The following is a 17,779-nucleotide window of genomic DNA, read 5'->3' on the forward strand; positions in this document are numbered from 1 at the left end:
GCTATTCTATAATTGGCCTTAATCTGTATACTTTGGGTTCTACAAAATCTCTAGTAGCAATAGGCTGGAGCTCATGCATCATGCACTTTAGTAAGGAATAAAACTTCCAGCAGGGGATCCTAAATATCCCTCCAGATAATGTATTGGAAATTGGAGAGTGCATACATGCTCTTTACGCCCTGACTGAGCCTCAGTATACATCTGTGGGGCAAAATCAGGGTGAACTTCCGCCTATGAAGGCTTCACCACACTTCGCGCCACTTCACCAGGAGCAAATTAGCTACCATTACGCTAATTTAATAAAATGCAAAGTTGTGTCTCTGCAGCCGAACACTGGCGATGTTTATCTAGCGTTAATTCGTCAGCGAGAGCATTTCACAACGTTCGTTTCTGCCTAGCAAAATTTCATTAGTACTCTTTGGTAAATTTGAATATAGTGAGTTCATATGGGTCGTATATATGACTTTATTAGAGATGGTGCAAATGCTTGAAGTGATCACTTATAATTAAGTTCAAGAAAGCAAAATAAAGGCAAAAGAAATGTGGCATGCCGCTCAAATAGTAAAAAAAAAATGTTTAATAGTTACAACTTTTAAAGACAATTTAGAGTAAAAATTATTTACCATTTCGTCCCCATAACTCTGCTGATTCTAAAGGGTGATCTCTTTAATGAAATACTTTCTTTTCTCATCATGAAGGCCCCATCTTATGGCAAATCTTGTCTTCAACAACATAATGCCTTTTTCCACTGTTCTGAACAAATTTCAGAGCTAGCTCAATTACCAAGAATTCCTATTTTGTAGACCCTTACTAAAAGATAACACAGCAACACTTGGCCAAGCTAGCTATGGAGGAATGGTGTCATATCAATGCTATCTAGATCCTTTTCTACTAAACAATTTAAATATCCTCATCTCTTACTGAATGCATTTTTGTGCCTTTTTCTCTACTGAATTTATCCAATAAAGACATTGTTCAAGCTGGAGTCAAGGAGATGATTGATCTTACTTAGCACTTCTTTGTGTGTTTCTCAAGTGTCTCAAGACACTGTGTATGTCTAAATTTATTACAGTTTTTACTGTTTGTGATCAAAAGAAGACTCCTTGTTCATTAATGTTTGCTCTTCTCTAGCCTCTTCCCAGTCTTTATTGTCCCTAAGCTGAAATCTTCATGGATTGTATCATTGACTCTCCTAAGCCATATGGAAAAATTACCATCTTATCACTAGTTAAAATAATTTGTGAGATAGCAGCCCCTCTTATAAATCTATATTCTGTTTCTGAAGGAGTCCCAACAAATATCTTCTACTTCCCCTTTCTCTAGAGCAGTGGTTCCCCAGCTGTCTTTTTCTAGAAAGTCCAAAAAAACACTGCTCTACAGTCTCTGATAGAGGAGTACAATTTGTTTCCAATTTCTGTAAAACTTCCTTAAATCCTATGGGAGCCAGTTTACATTTTCTTATTAAAACATACATTGTGTCAAATCAACTAAATTAATCCAGAAAGGATTTTGACTGCTGCAGGGGTTGACGCTGCTGTCAAGATTATTTTTAATCCCTGCAGTTCTCAACTGAGTGGGCAAAATTATAAATAATTTTTAATAAATACTGAGTTAATTTCATCACCAGTTTTTTCCTAATAGTAAAAATTTTATTCTTAAAAAAATACCTTGATACTGGAAAATACGAAATGCTTTTTCACTTTATACTCTGCTCTGCTATAGAATCATTTTTATTTTAGAACCATCAAACATTAAAGTATGTTTCACTTCTTTTTTTAGGAACTGTAGGCAGTGCATAATCCTTGCATTCTTGCTTTAGACAAGTGACCCAAATATTCAGTCTGTGTAAAGTCAAGCAAAAAAGGCAGTTTGTCCTCAACCTATTAAATAATTAAGAATGTGTTCTTTGCTCAGTTGCCTTTTTAGAGACACGGTAATCTACTCAAAAATAATGCAACAAAGCAGAGATTACATACAGTATTTATAATGTTAGGAAAAAAATATTTTTTTATTTCAATATTTCTTTATTGCAGATATTCAATAATTACATCTCAGTGCATTGATAAAAGATGTTCGGTTAAACAGTCGTTAAAGACAACAGATCACAATTAAACATAATACATGCAATATAATTGTCCGACTCATTGGTGAGTGCGATATGCTACCGAGAATGTAAAAATATTGATAAACAAGGTATTCGAAAAAACTTTTTAACAGGGGTTAAGTGGGAGAGGAAAAGAAAAGAGAAACAGATAAGGGCAGTAGAGAGAAGAAGAAGAAAGAGAGAGAGAGAGAAAAAAAAAAAAAGGGGGGGGGAGAAAGGGAAGGAGATTTCTTCCATACACTGCACCAAGCATTATAGGTATGTTTTACAGTGGGGAAGCTCTTAGCAGATTGTGGAACACCAGGAATCCATAAGGCATCCCCAAGGAAACTACATTGACAAATATCCCGTTCAATCAGTACCCATTTCGGTGGTTGGGAAAGGACAAACCAGTGCAACTGTGATATCTGTGCAGCCATATAATATTCACGAAAGTTTGGGACACTCAATCCACCCATTGACCTATGTCTATACAAGATTGCTTTAGCTATTCTTGGTCGTTTAGCACACCAAATAAACTTGAGGCATGCATTTTGTAACCTAGTTATCAAATCAACTGGCGGTGGGACAGCAAGGGTACGAAACAGGTACAATATACGGTGTAATACACTCATTTTTACGATGTTAATTCTACCAAACCAGGAGATCAAAAAACCTTTCCAGTAGTCTAAGTCCACTAATTTCTTGATAAGGTTTTTGTAATTATTTATACCTAGCGTGTGATATGAATCCGTAATACGCACCCCTAAATATTTGATCGAAGTTTGTACCCATTCGAAATCAAGTACAATTCTAAAAGTTTCTTCATAGCAGGGGAGATGTTTAGCGGTAATGCCTCAGATTTAGTTACATTAAGTTTAAGCCCAGAAAGCAATCGAAATTTGTCCATGATATTAAAGAGGTTCGGCAATGAAATCAATGGCTTGGAAATAGTAAGCAACAAGTCATCAGCATATAAACAACATTTGTACTCCTGCTGTGCTATAGAGATACCCGATACATCGACATTATTCCTTATCCATGCTGCCAAAAATTCCATTGTCAGAACAAACAATATTGGCGACAGTGGGCATCCCTGAGCGTACCCCTCTCTATTACAATTGGAGTAGAAAGAAAGCCACGAAACTTCATTTGTGCCGTAGGGAAATTGTACAATGCCTTAATATGTGACAAAAAAGTCGGAGGGAACCCATATCTATTCAGGGCATATTTAAGAAAATCCCATGACAGTGAGTCAAAAGCTTTTTCTATATCCAGCGGGTGTGCCCCTTTCTCTGGCCCAATGTACTAAATCAATAACCCTGCGAATGTTATCTGTTGGCTGTCTACCAGGCACAAAACCAGCTTGGTCCCTATTTAGTAAGGTATTCAAAAACACATTAATACGTTTTGCCATAATTTTCCCTATTAGTTTGATATCATGGTTCAGTATTGTAATTGGCCTATGGTTTTCAGCTAAGTTGCTGTCTTTGTTCGGTTTTGGGATGGCTGTTATAAATGCTCTAAGAGAATCAGAAGTATATCGCTGACTAGTTCCTACAAAGTTGAACATATTAGTAATATGAGGTATCAAGACTTTGGAGAAATGTTTATAATAAGGGGCCGTAAGCCCAGGCGCTTTGTGCGATTTCAAAGATTTTATGGCCCACTGGACTTCGTCCATAGTAATAGGTCATTCCATAGAAGCTATCTGATCATTAGTTAAAGTGGGAATCGCTATATCTCGGAAGATTGAGTCCGCTTTCTGTTTGTCAAATACAGTTTGGTTCCTATAAAGTTGTGAATAGTAATCCTTAAATGTTTCAGCAATCTTTGAAGGATTAGCTGTAAGAGCGCCCGAATTGATAAGTAAGCTATACGTAGAAGGACCTTTCTGCATATTTCTCAGTTTATTGGCTAACATGGTATCAATTTTATTAGCCTTAGTATAAAATTTTTGTCTCATCCACTGAAGTTGCTTTTCAACATCCTCCAAAAGGATTAAGTTGAGTTCCGTTTTGAGTTGTCGGATACTTTTAAACAATCTATTATTAGGATTAGTTCTGTACTCTAGCTCAGTGTGCTCCAATCACTGTGTCAATGTATTCACTTTTATAGTTTTTTCCCTCTTCTTTTTTGAACAAATTTTAATAATAATACCCCTGATGTAGGCTTTATGAGCTTCCCAAAGTATTGATTCACTAACATCAGGGGTATTATTAATTTCGAAATAGGAAAGTAACTCCTGTTCAATTTGGGAACGGACTTGTGGGTTTGTAAGGATGGCTTCATTCAACCTCCATATTGGAGTACGTCTCAGAGAATCTAAATCGTGTAGAATAACTTTCACAGGATTGTGGTCTGACCAAGAGCAGACAGGTATTGTTGCCGAGATTACTTTTGGCAGAAGTGGGAGACCAAGTAAGATATAGTCAATCCTGGAGTAAGTCTTATTAGGGTTCGAGTAGAAGGTATAATCGCTCTTAAAGGGATTACGCTCTCTCCATGCATCAGCAAGCCCCATATCTTTTAGTTTAGTTTGTAATACTTTCGAAATAGATTCAGAATATTTCTTAAGTGGATTCATAGGATCATAACGGTCTTTTTCTGCATTTAAAGTAGCGTTCAAATCGCCACCTATTATAACTTGTCCTCTGTTGTGTACGGACAAAGATGTAAAAAATCTATTATAGAATTTATGTTCTATATGAGGTTAAGGTGTAGAGCGTTTCCCCAATAAGACAAACAATAATGACAAAATGCCCTTGCGGATCGGGCACACACTTTAACAATTTAAATGGTACATTTTTGTTAATAAAGATTCCCACTCCCTTCTGTTTCTTCTCCACTGAGGCCAAAAAAACATGCGGGAATTGGCTGTGAAAATAATTAGGAATGGAAGTTCTGGAAAAATGTGTTTCCTGCAAAAAAAGTATTTGTATTCCCATAGATTTATAATAGCGAAAGGCCATAGAGCGTTTTTGAGGGCTATTAAGTCCCTTGACATTATGCGTCAAAAAAACCGACATTGTGGTACCGTGAAAAAACAACTCTTCAGGTAATCATGCCATTCCCAAAGTAACATTGGGCATTGAGCCAGACAGAAATAAAGTGAATCCAATGTCTTTGAAATGTCAGTGCAGCGTAATAAGGAAAAAAAGGAGAAAATCAAAAAAGAAAAAATGAAAACCAGTATGGTCGATAAAAGAAAAACATGGAAAAGTCGCAGCAAGAGGGCATCAAACTGGGGGTGAAACTTTAATACCCATATTGGATATACAAAACCAGAACAGTCCACACTAAGATGGGGCCCCACACTCAAAAGGATCATATGAGTGGGAAATGTCTCAATATGGAGAATATGTTCCAGTAACATCCTCACCGATGACATTTGTGTAGTGGCAAGGGGGGGTAACGTCCTCCCGGCCGAGGAAGTGTCACAGAATAAACTAAACGCTACATGGTGTAGTGTAGCGTAAAAAGCTCCCATATATAGAACAGGTGCAGAGACATATAAAAAAAGAAACGGTTTTACCATTTGCGGATAAGGTCTCATGGGGATTTCAGCGGTGCTTTCTCCCAAATAGTAGCCAGCGGGCTTCTTGGGGATGGCGGCGTGTGAGCGGGCGAGGAGTGCGGACGATCAGGCGGGCTTTGATCCGAAGCGATCCTCAACAAGCGAAGTATCGCTTGCCCCTCTTTCAGCGACTTGATCAGATGTTGCTTGCTGTTGTAGGTGAATAACAACTTGAATGGAAAGCCCCACCGATACAGGAAATTATGTTGCTGTAATAGTTGCGTGACAGGGCGTAACTCCCTTCTCCGCTGAATAGTAATGCTGGCCAGATCCGAAAAGATTTGGAAAGAGTTTGAGTTATAGCTTAAGTCCACGGTTCCTCGAACGGCCGCCATGACTGCCTCCTTTGTTGCGTAGTAATGAAATCGTAAGATGACATCTCGCGCCATCCCGTTGACCTTTCTAGGCCCCAATGCTCGGTGCACACGGTCCAGTTCCAAACGAGCAATTGGTATATCTGGAACCAGATTGGCCAACAGTTTAGGGATTTCGACCTGCAAATCCTTGATGTCCTCAGTAAGGCCCCATATACGAATGTTATTCCGTCGGGACCTGTTCTCTAAATCTTCCAAACATTCCACCACCTCCTCATATTGTGTCGCTAAGTGCGTGATTGAAGAGTCATGCTCATTCAAGCGTATGATAGCTCCATCCAGCTTATTTTCCATTTCCTCAGTACGGTGTCCCAAATCGCGTATTTCGTGCATAAGCTGCGATGTAATAGTTACCGACATTTCAGTCAGTTCTTTGTGTAATAAAGATTTAAACTTCTGCAGTAAAGACATGTCACTAACTTGCGGTGAGTCGTGTGGCATGTCTGAATGTAGGCTCACCGGACTATCTGGTGGTCCGCTATCCGATTGTGTAGAAGAGAAGGGACTCGCTGCTGCCATCTTGGATTCCTCCGGGGCCGAGCTTTGGGAGTCAAAGAAGTCAGTTAACGGCTTCTGTAGTGTCTTCTTCTTGGCTTTTCCCGTTCTAGTCATATCCCCAACAGATTATACAGCAGATGTCACATTTTTGGGGATAATAAAAGGGAGCTTATGATGCTTTTTCCTCAGGCCGGGATGGAGCGATGTGCCAACACGTCTACTCACGAACGCATCACGTGATCTCCCCCCAGGAAAAAAATATTTTAACAAACATGTTTCTGTTCAGATGGGAACTGAAATAAACATTTCTGGCTGACTGACAGGTTTGTGGCGACAAACAGTGTAGCTCGCCAAGTAGTCGGGTGCGGGTGCTGCAGGGCTGGGTGGGGGTTGATTTTTAGTCGCCAGTGCAGGAACAGATAGATTCCATGTGAAGTTATTTCAGTGGTTTGGTTCTTTAAACAATGTACCCTGTATATATGGCCCAAGCAAATTTCTATGGCAAATCTTCCTGAATGTTCCAGATTTTCACACCTTTAAAGATATCTAAGAATTGGTTTGCAGTTTTAGGAGGCCTTTTATTGTAAATCTCTGCCTGCTTTGACAAGACTGACAGCAAACGAGTGGCTGAAAAACCACTTTTAAAAAATGGAATATGTATTCACTCTGTCTACTGTAGACTGTTAAGTTTGAAGACATTTAAATGTCTATTTAAAAAATTATGATGATTCATGAATTTTGTAGAATAATATCAGATGACATGAAAAGAAGCATCATACAAAAGAAGAAATTCTAGGTAGGTAGCTTCAATCTAAAGGCCCCTTTTTTATTAGTAGATTTAATGTATAGCAATGTATAACCACATTGCAAGGATGCCACATCCTGGATGGAATTAATTGGGCTGGATAATTTTGTGTCATCTGCAAACACTGATATATTACTTACAACGCCCTCCCCTAAGTCATTAATGAACAAGTTAAATAAAAGTGGACCCAATACTGAGCCCTGGGGGACCCCACTAAGAACCTTACTCCAAGTAGAGAATATCCCATTAACAACCACCCTCTATACCCGATCCTGTAGCCAGTTTCCTATCCACGTGCAAACGACTTCATTAAGCCCAACAGACCTTAGTTTAGAAAGCAGTTGTTTGTGGGGCACAGTATCAAACGCTTTGGCAAAATCCAAATAGATCACATCTACTGCCCCTCCACTATCCAGAATCTTACTTACCACATCATAAAATGCAATCAAATTCGTCTGACATGACCTATCCTTCATAAAGCCATGCTGATTGTTGCTCATAATGCCATTCATTAGGACAAAATTTTGAATGTGATCCCTTAACAAGCCTTCAAATAATTTGCCCACCACAGATGTCAAGCTTACTGGCCTATAAGTGCCAGACTGAGATCGTAATCCCTTTTTAAATATTGGAATAACATCCTTGAAAGCCTTGAAAGTAGTTTGGATGAATTTGATGTTTTACAAAGGGATTGTTCCCATGTAGTCATAGGTCTATTCCAGTTCTTACATTTGTTGTTTTGTATATACCCATGTAGTTGATTATAGCCCCAATTGGCTCTGGGGTGTATGCCCCATCTTTTCTGTATTTCAGCTAGGGATATCATTCTATTATTCCTTATAACTAGGGATGTAGCGAACGTCGGAAAAAATGTTCGCGAACATGTTCGCGAACTTCCGGCCAAAAATGCGAACGGTTCGCGAACGTCGCGAACCCCATAGACTTCAATGGGAAGACGAATTTTAAAAGCTAGAAAAGACATTTCTGGCCAGAAAAATGATTTAAAAGTTGTTTAAAGGGTGCAACGACCTGGACAGTGGCATGCCAGAGGGGGATCAAGGGCAAAAATGTTTCTGAAAAATACATTGTTGACACAGCGCTGCGTTTTGTGCTGTAAAGGGCAGAAATCACACTACGTCACTCAGGTGATGTTTCTGGACACGGAATGTGAAAAAGCTCACACAGCTAGGTGGCACTTGGTTAAAGACTGGGCAAACAATGCCTGCAAGGGCAACGTATACAGTAGTGGATACGGAATATATTATTGCTGCTGTAAAAACATCACTCAGGTGATGTTTACGGACACGGAATTATTATTGTTATTTAGACAGAATGTGAAAAAGCTCACACAGCTAGGTGGCACTTGCATACCTCCCAACTGTCCCTCTTTTGACCACTCAACCCCCTGTCCCTCTTTTGTACTGGAAAGTCCCTCTTTTCTCTGCACTGAACAGCCAGAAAAAAAACAGTTTCTAACTTAATTAGCTTTTGGCAGAGAGCTCAGAACAGCTAACAGGTGCAAATAAGATACTTTGTAACAATTTTTATGAATGATACCGTCAAGTGAGCAAATAATAGTTTTTAATTACTAGTTGCTTGTCACCTCCAGGATGTTCGTCCTGTTGGTGGCAATATTTCTGTAGTGGTGTGTTTAGCAGTCACCGTGCTTGTGCGCACGTGCACAGTCAGGCAGAGGTAATTCAATGTACAGTGAAGTGAACCAAAAAACACTGATTCTGCAGTGTGGGCCCAGTTTTGGTCTACTTTATTGATCACCTGCGGTGACCATAAAAGATGCGATTTTGCCACTGTTGCAGAACCCTGAAAAATTAGGCATGTGTACTTTCCTGAAAAATTATGTTTTTTTTGTCGCAGCCACTGAAGCACAGAGGCCAGAAAAAATATGCCATATAAATGCTGAAAATAGTCTTTTTTTTTTGTCGCAGCCACTGAAGCACAGAGGCCAGAAAAAATATGCCATATAAATGCTAAAAATATAAAAAAAATTTGTCGCAGCCACTGAAGCACAGAGGCCAGAAAAAATATGCCATATAAATGCTGAAAATAGTCATTTTTTTTGTCGCAGCCACTGAAGCACAGAGGCCAGAAAAAAATATGCCATATAAATGCTAAAAATATAAAAAAAAATTGTCGCAGCCACTGAAGCACAGAGGCCAGAAAAAACACTGATTCTGCAGTGTGGGCCCAGTTTTGGTCTACTTTATTGATCACCTGCGGTGACCATAAAAGATGAGATTTTGCCACTGTTGCAGAACCCTGAAAAATTAGGCATGTGTACTTTCCTGAAAAATTATGTTTTTTTTGTCGCAGCCACTGAAGCACAGAGGCCAGAAAAAATATGCCATATAAATGCTGAAAATAGTCTTTTTTTTTTGTCGCAGCCACTGAAGCACAGAGGCCAGAAAAAATATGCCATATAAATGCTAAAAATATAAAAAAAATTGTCGCAGCCACTGAAGCACAGAGGCCAGAAAAAATATGCCATATAAATGCTGAAAATAGTCATTTTTTTTGTCGCAGCCACTGAAGCACAGAGGCCAGAAAAAATATGCCATATAAATGCTAAAAATATAAAAAAAAATTTGTCGCAGCCACTGAAGCACAGAGGCCAGAAAAAATATGCCATATAAATGCTGAAAATAGTCATTTTTTTGGTTGCAGCCACTGAAGCACAGAGGCCAGAAAAACTCAGGATTTACCTGTCCAAAAAGTTTTGATTCAAATGAAACCAAACCAGTAGGGTTTGCACCCTAGTTTGTAACGGTGGCGGAGGGAGGAGGACGCTAAAGGACAGCTGTGTGTGGAGTCATGCGGCGTGCAGAGAAGGACAGCTGCATGGGGAGTCAGAACAAGTCTTCCGGCGTGCAGTAACCCTCCGAGATCCATGCCTCGTTCATTTTAATAAAGGTCAGGTAATCCACACTTTTGTGACCTAGGCGAGTTCTCTTGTCAGTTACAATCCCTCCTGCTGCACTGAAGGTCCTTTCTGAGAGGACACTTGAGGCGGGGCAAGACAAGAGGTTCTTGGCAAATTGTGACAGCTCTGGCCACAGATCAAGCCTGCGCACCCAGTAGTCCAGGGGTTCATCGCTCCTCAGAGTGTCGATATCTGCAGTTAATGCCAGGTAGTCCGCTACCTGCCGGTCGAGGCGTTCTTTGAGGGTGGATCCCGAAGGGTTCTGGCGCTGCCTTGGACTGAAAAACATTTGCATGTCTGACGTTACAGAGTGGCCAAAGTGCATTGTCCTTGCAGGTGCGCTCGTGGCAGGATTACTGGTACCTCTGCCCCTGGAATGTTGATGAGTTCCTGAAGTGACATCACCCTTAAAAGCATTGTACAACATGTTTTGCAGGCTGGTTTGTAAATGCAGCATCCTTTCGGACTTGTGGTACGTTGGTAACATTTCTGCCACTTTATGCTTGTACCGAGGGTCTAGTAGCGTTGCGACCCAGTACAGGTCCTTCTCCTTAAGCCTCTTGATACGGAGGTCCTTCAACAGGCATGACAGCATGAAAGACCCCATTCTCACAAGGTTGGATGCAGAGGTATCCATCTCCGCTTCCTCGTTATCAAGGACTACATCATCCACGGTCTCCTCCCCCCAGCCACGTACAAGACCAGGGGTCCCCAAACGGTCACCACAAGCCCCCTGGGAAGCTTGCTCCTGTTGGTCCTCCTCCTCCACAAAGCCACCTTCCTCCTCTGACTCCACTTCTGACACCTCTCCCTGCGTTGCAGCAGGTGCCTGGGCTCGTTCTGGTGATTCCGACCAGAAATCGTGCGCTTCCTGCTCCTCGTCACGCTGGTCTACAGCCTCATCTGTCACTCGTCGCACGGCACGCTCCAGGAAGAAAGCAAAGGGTATTAGGTCGCTGATGGTGCCTTCGGTGCGACTGACCATGTTTGTAACCTCTTCAAAAGGGCGCATGAGCCTGCAGGCATCGCGCATAAGCACCCAGTAACGGGGGAAAAAAATCCCCAGCTCTACAGATCCAGTCCTACCACCCAGTTCAAACAGGTATTCATTGACGGCTCTTTGTTGTTGCAGCAGACGTTCAAACATGAGGAGCGTTGAATTCCAGCGAGTCTGGCTGTCGCAAATTAAACGCCTGACTGGCATGTTGTACCGCTGCTGAATGTCAGCAAGGCGTGCCATGGCTGTGTAGGAACGTCTGAAATGGGCCGACACCTTCCTGGACTGCCTGAGAATGTCCTGGAATCCTGGGTACTTCGAGATAAAACGTTGGACTATTAAATTCAGAACATGTGCCATGCAGGGCACATGTGTTAAATTGCCCAGTCTCAGTGCTGCCAACAGATTGCTTCCGTTGTCACACACCACTTTTCCGATCTTCAGTTGGTGTGGGGTCAGCCGGCCTGTGACTGCAGAGATGACAGGAGTACAGATCCGGTGTGGTTTCTGCTTTCCAGGCACGTCATCCCCAAGAGAGCATGACAACGGCGTTCCTGGCACGTCGAATAGCCTAGGGGGAGCTGGGGGTGCACAGGTGTGGAGGAGGAGGACCCAGCAGCAGAGGAGGAGGAAGCAGAGGAAGAAGACAAGGTAGAGAGCGAAGGAGGAGTAGAGGTGGTGGCAGAACCGCGTGCAATCCGTGGCGGTGACACCAACTCCACTGTTGTTGTTGAGCCACGCATTCCCTGCTTCCCAGCCATAAGGAAGTTCACCCAGTGGGCAGTGTAGGTGACATACCTGCCCTGACCATGCTTGGAGGACCATGCGTCAGTAGTCATATGGACCTTTGCCCCAACACTAAGTGACAGAGATGCGGTGACTTGGCTCTGCACATGGTGGTACAGGTGTGGTATTCCCTTCTTTGAAAAAAAATTGCGGCTGGGTACCTTCCACTGCGGTGTCCCAATTGCTACAAATTTGCGGAAGGCCTCAGAGTCCACCAGCTGGTATGGTAAAAGCTGGCGGGCTAAGAGTGCAGACAAGCCAGCTGTCAGACGCCGGGCAAGGGGGTGACTCGCAGACATTAGCTTCTTACGCCCTCACAGAAACTTGGCTGGGGGCAGATGACTGGGAACTGGTGGTCAAGGTGGAAGGCGGAGTGGAGGGTGGTTCAGATGGGTCAAGGACAGCAGAGGTAGAGCAGTAAGATGCTGGACCAGAAGGAGGGTGGCTTTTAGTTTGTCTGCTGCCTTTGAGGTGTTGCTCCCATAGTGCTTTGTGCTTGCCGTTCATGTGCCTTCGCATAGAAGTTGTACCTATGTGGGTGTTGGGCTTCCCAAGACTCAGTTTCTGACTGCACTCATTGCAAATTACAACGCTTTTGTCAGAGGCACACACATTAAAAAAATCCCACACTGCTGACCTATTTGAAGCTGGCAATCTGGCGGTAACAGTAGAAGTTGGCGGCAATGGCGGGTGCGTTGGCCGGCTGACCACAGGTGGCGATACATGTTGTTGCCCTACTGTTCCCTGCGAGCTGTCCTCCCTGCTTCTTCTAAGTCTTATTCTCCTCCTGCCTCTCTGACTCTCCGTCTCTCCATCTGAACTATCCTCCTCTTGCTCTCTTCTACTGGGCACCCACAAAACATCAATCTCCTCATCATCATTCTCCTCAGATGCATCAATTTCTTCTAACAGCTCACAGAAGGAAGCAGCAGCGGGGACCTCCTCATCACTCATTATGTCCATCTCTGTTGTGTTGTCTGCCAGAATTATATCTGGTGTAACGTCCTCATCTCCTTCATCTTCTTCTGCCAATAATGGTTGCGCATCACTCAGTTCAAAAAACTCATGTGTAAATAACTCCTCTGACTCCAGTGAAGAATGGGCGCCGGTGGTGGAGGAAGTGTTACGTGGGGTGCCCATAGCAGAGGAGGATGAGGATGTTTTGGCAAAGTTAGAAACGGTAGAGGATGGGGTGTGCTGTGTAAGCCAGTCAACTACCTCTTCAGCATTTTGGGAGTTCAGGGTAATTGCCTTTGTAAAACTGGGCAATTTCCTAGGGCCACAGGATAGCATAGCAGCACGGCCCCTAGTGCCTCTGCGTGGCGGCCTGCCTTTGCCTGGCATTTTTTTTAAAACAACAACAACAACTCAGGTGGTGTTTCTGGAGACGGTATTATTATTGATATTTAGACAGAATGTGAACAAGCTCACACAGCTAGGTGGCAGTTGTTTGAAAATGAAGAACACACTGGGCAAACAAATTGAAACAATGCCTGCAAGGTCAACGTATACACTACAGCAGTGGATACGGAATATATTATTGCTGCTTGAAAAACGTCACTCAGGTGGTGTTTCTGGAGACGGTATTATTATTGATATTTAGACAGAATGTGAACAAGCTCACACAGCTAGCTGGCAGTTGTTTGAAGAACACACTGGGCAAACAATGCCTGCAAGGTTAACGTATACACTACAGCAGTGGATACGGAATATATTATTGCTGCTTGAAAAACGTCACTCAGGTGGTGTTTCTGGAGACGGTATTATTATTGATATTTAGACAGAATGTGAACAAGCTCACACAGCTAGCTGGCAGTTGTTTGAAGAACACACTGGGCAAACAATGCCTGCAAGGTCAACGTATACACTACAGCAGTGGATACGGAATATATTATTGCTGCTTGAAAAACGTCACTCAGGTGGTGTTTCTGGAGACGGTATTATTATTGATATTTAGACAGAATGTGAACAAGCTCACACAGCTAGCTGGCAGTTGTTTTGAAAATGAAGAACACACTGGGCAAACAAATTGAAACAATGCCTGCAAGGTCAACGTATACACTACAGCAGTGGATACGGAATATATTATTGCTGCTTGAAAAACGTCACTCAGGTGGTATTTCTGGAGACGGTATTATTATTGATATTTAGACAGAATGTGAACAAGCTCACACAGCTAGCTGGCAGTTGTTTGAAGAACACACTGGGCAAATAATGCCTGCAAGTGCACTACTATTGGTGCACTACTATGAAGAACAGCAAACAGCACTGGACACGTTAAAGAACAGTGAGATAAGTAAAATAAAAAAATATATATATATAGTAAAAAAAAAAAATTACTCTGGTTGGTGCTGAACTACTAGGAGCAGCACACCAGTCAAACTCCCCAACACAGCTAGACTTATAGCACTGGGCTCTTATAGTAGCATAGTAGCAGATGAGAGATCAGCAGCAGTGCCCACAGCAGCTACATACAGAGCACTGCAGTAGAAGGTAGATTACTAGCCAGCAAAGCTACCTAACCTAAAATGTCCCTCAAATCCCTGCAGAGTTCTGTCCCTACAATGCAGAGCAGTATCAAGTAGATTACTAGCCAGCAAAGTTACTATCAACTGTCCCTCAAATCACTAACAGCTCTCTCCCTACACTAGCTCTTCCAAGCACACACAGGCAGAATGAATAAACGCTGCAGGGCTTCAGTTTATATATGGAAGGGGAGTGGTCCAGGGGGTGTGGGGGTGGTCCAGGAGGGAGAGCTTCCTGATTGGCTGCCATGTATCTGCTGGTCTGGGGTGAGAGGGCAAAAATAAGTGCCAGCTAAGGCGAACCCAAATTGGCGAACGTCGCGCGACGTTCGCGAACATTCGGCGGACGCGAACACCCAATGTTCGCGCGAACTAGTTCGCAGGCGAACAGTCCGCGACATCCCTACTTATAACATCACTTATTCTAGTGGCTCTATTGTCCCATTTGCCCCATCTGTCAAAGGAGCCTTTCTCCATGATTGGGCTAAAGTCTGGGTTATATGTTAAGGGTTGTAAAAGATTGGGTGAACCGGCTAGTTTATATCTTACTTTATTTTTTTGCCAAACATCGAGGCTCCAACGAGTGGGTGATCGGAAATGTCTTTATAGATATTCTTGTTATCAAGCCAACGAGAGTTTTCAATAGGATATGGGATAAATGATTGTTCTAGGCGGCTCCACTCTTTATTATCTTTAGCACATATCCAGCTTTGTATTCGAGTTAAGTGTACTGAAAGGTAATATAAGTAAGTATCTGGTAAGCTCAGACCTCCTTTTTCTTTTGGTAAGATTAGATAATTGTGTTTGATTCTGAGACTCTTCCCTGCCCAGATAAATCTAGTAAAAAGTGATTTAATCGAAGAGAAAAAGGGTTGTGGTAGCATTATTGGGAGTATTTGAAATAAGTATAACACCTTAGAAATTAGGATCATGTTGATTGCGCGAATTGAATTTTGTTCTATTTTGTTAGCGTGGATTGAATGGATGTTAGTAATACTAAATAATTATCTTGAAAACCTTTCCCTAAATCTGCTTGAAGTTTAACCCTGAGGTATTTGATGTTGGGCCTAGCCCATTTAAACGGGAAATTCTCTTGTAGTATGTTGGTAGTTGTTTCTGGTAAGTTTAAATTTAGTATCTCAGATTTTGAGTAATTTACCTTGAAGTTTGATAGTTCCCCAAAAGTTTTCATTAACTGGACTATGTTTGGACTATTGGTTTGGTTATAAACAGCAATAAATCATCTGCAAAGGCTGCACATTTATGTTCTTTGTCTGCTACAATGATTCCTGAATTATTCTTATCCTTCCTGATGTATGATAAAAGAACTTCCACAGTGAATATAAAAAGAATAGGGGAGAGCGGGCATCCTTGTATCGTCCCATTGAATATTTTGACTTTGGGAGATAGAATTCCATTGATTTTTATTCTGGCTGTGGGGTTATCATATGGAGCCATAATTATTTGTCTAGAAATTACTCCTAATCCCATTCCTTTCAATGTTTTTTCTAGGAATAACCAGGAAACTCTATCGAATGCCTTTTCAACATCTGTGTTAAGTAAAAGGGAGGGAATGTTTTTCTTTTGGGCATGGTGTATTAAGGAGATGATTTTAGCTGTGTTTACCCTCTATATTAGGTACGAAGCCTGCCTGATTTGGATGGATTAACGAAGGTAAGTATATTTTTAGTCTGTTGCTTATGATTTTTGCATCGAGTTTCATGTCTAGATTTATCAATGAAATGGGTCTATAGCTGGGGCATAATTGCGGGTCTTTATCTGTTCTAGGTATTTATGTTATGTGGGCTTACTAGGCTTATGGGTGAAATTTATTCTCGTTAGAGATCGAGTTAAAGTACTTCAGTAGAATAGGAGACAATTCTTTTTTAAATACTTTATAAAATAAAGCTGTATACCAGTCTGGGCCTGGGTTTTCCCAGTTTTCAAGTCGTCTATACTTGAGTCTATTTCACTTAACGTAAAAGGCGCGTCTAGTGAATTAGCTTGATCAGTAGTTAGTTTTGGCAGTCCTGCGTTTGTTATAAAGCTTTCCATTTTATTTATTGACTCTGGCGAAATGTTTAGTACATTTGTCATTTAATTCATAGTGTCTTTGTTTGCAACACATAAATGCTTTCTGTACTTTTTGGTCTAAAAGTGTTTTCAGTTTTAATCTTTTCCTTTCCAATTCTAGTAAGGTATCCTGAAGCAATGTCCCTTTATGTGTTTGTTTAAATGTATTTATATCTCTTGTATCAAATCTTAATCTCTCTCTCTTTCTCTTTTTTCAGATTACTTCCCATGAAAATCAGTTTTCCCCTACGAACACATTTTAGCGTTTCCCATAGGGTTGCTGGTGGTATTCCTTCTGAAGTGTTAGTTTGGATAATGTCATTAAGCCACTTGTGTATTTGCTGTCGTCTGTTATCATTATGTATTAAGGAGTCATTTAGTCTCCAGTTGAACTCTTGTTTCATAGTCTGTGGGATGTAAAATTTTATTACTACTGGTGAGTGATCAGAGTGGAGGGATGAGCCAATGTCTGCCTGAGTAAATAAATGTAACCATTGTTGTGAAACAAAAATATAATCAATTCTCGAATAAACCTTTTATGCTTTTGGAAAAATGTGTGTAGTCTTTTTTCGAAGGATTCAGGGTTCACCAGATGTCTACCACAAACCCTTGTTGTAACAATTGTTTAACTTCCTTTAGGCCCTTATAGGAGATGTTACCTTTCATTGAGGAGGAATCTATAGATGGATTCAGATAATCATCCCTTCACCTTTTCAAGAATGCTCAAAAAAATTCTAATGAAAGATACCTGTCCTGAATTAGGAGCGTATAATTGGCAATGATACAGATCTGGTTTGCTAAAAAAACCTTTAATTATAATATAACGCCCTTCGCTATCTTTTATTGAGTCGACATATTTAAAAGGTAAGTCTTTATGGATTAGAGTTATTACTCCCAATTATTTCTTCAAAGGGTTATTGCCTGTGTAAACCTTAGGGTATGCTCTCAAATTCAAGGAGGGTAAGTGGTTTTCCTTGAACCAGCATAACTATTTTGGCCTGTATTTTTTTGCATTTGTGGGCTCTTTTGATAGGTACATTAATGCCATTTACATTAAACGAGAGGACTATACAGTCCATATTGTTTCTGTCAGCCATTAGAAATCACAAACAAAATTGTTCTA

General features: G+C 41.3%; 1 long non-coding RNA gene across 3 annotated transcripts in view; it reads left to right on the top strand.

The window, feature by feature from the left end:
* The window catches only part of LOC108705350, a 39,397-nt gene extending 22,180 nt beyond the window's left edge, over positions 1-17,217 (top strand). Inside the window, exons 2-3 of one of the 3 annotated variants that reach the window (XR_005962221.1) lie at positions 16,096-16,257; positions 16,875-17,216. This is a non-coding gene — a long non-coding RNA (uncharacterized LOC108705350). Of the gene's footprint in view, positions 1-16,095; positions 16,258-16,874 lie in introns of all 3 variants that reach the window. The other 2 variants (XR_005962222.1, XR_005962223.1) reach the window with 2 other exon arrangements.
* Positions 17,218-17,779: the final 562 nt, after the last annotated feature.

This window comes from Xenopus laevis, chromosome 6S (assembly GCF_017654675.1).
Source record: "Xenopus laevis strain J_2021 chromosome 6S, Xenopus_laevis_v10.1, whole genome shotgun sequence".
Classification (NCBI taxonomy): Eukaryota; Metazoa; Chordata; class Amphibia; order Anura; family Pipidae; genus Xenopus; species Xenopus laevis.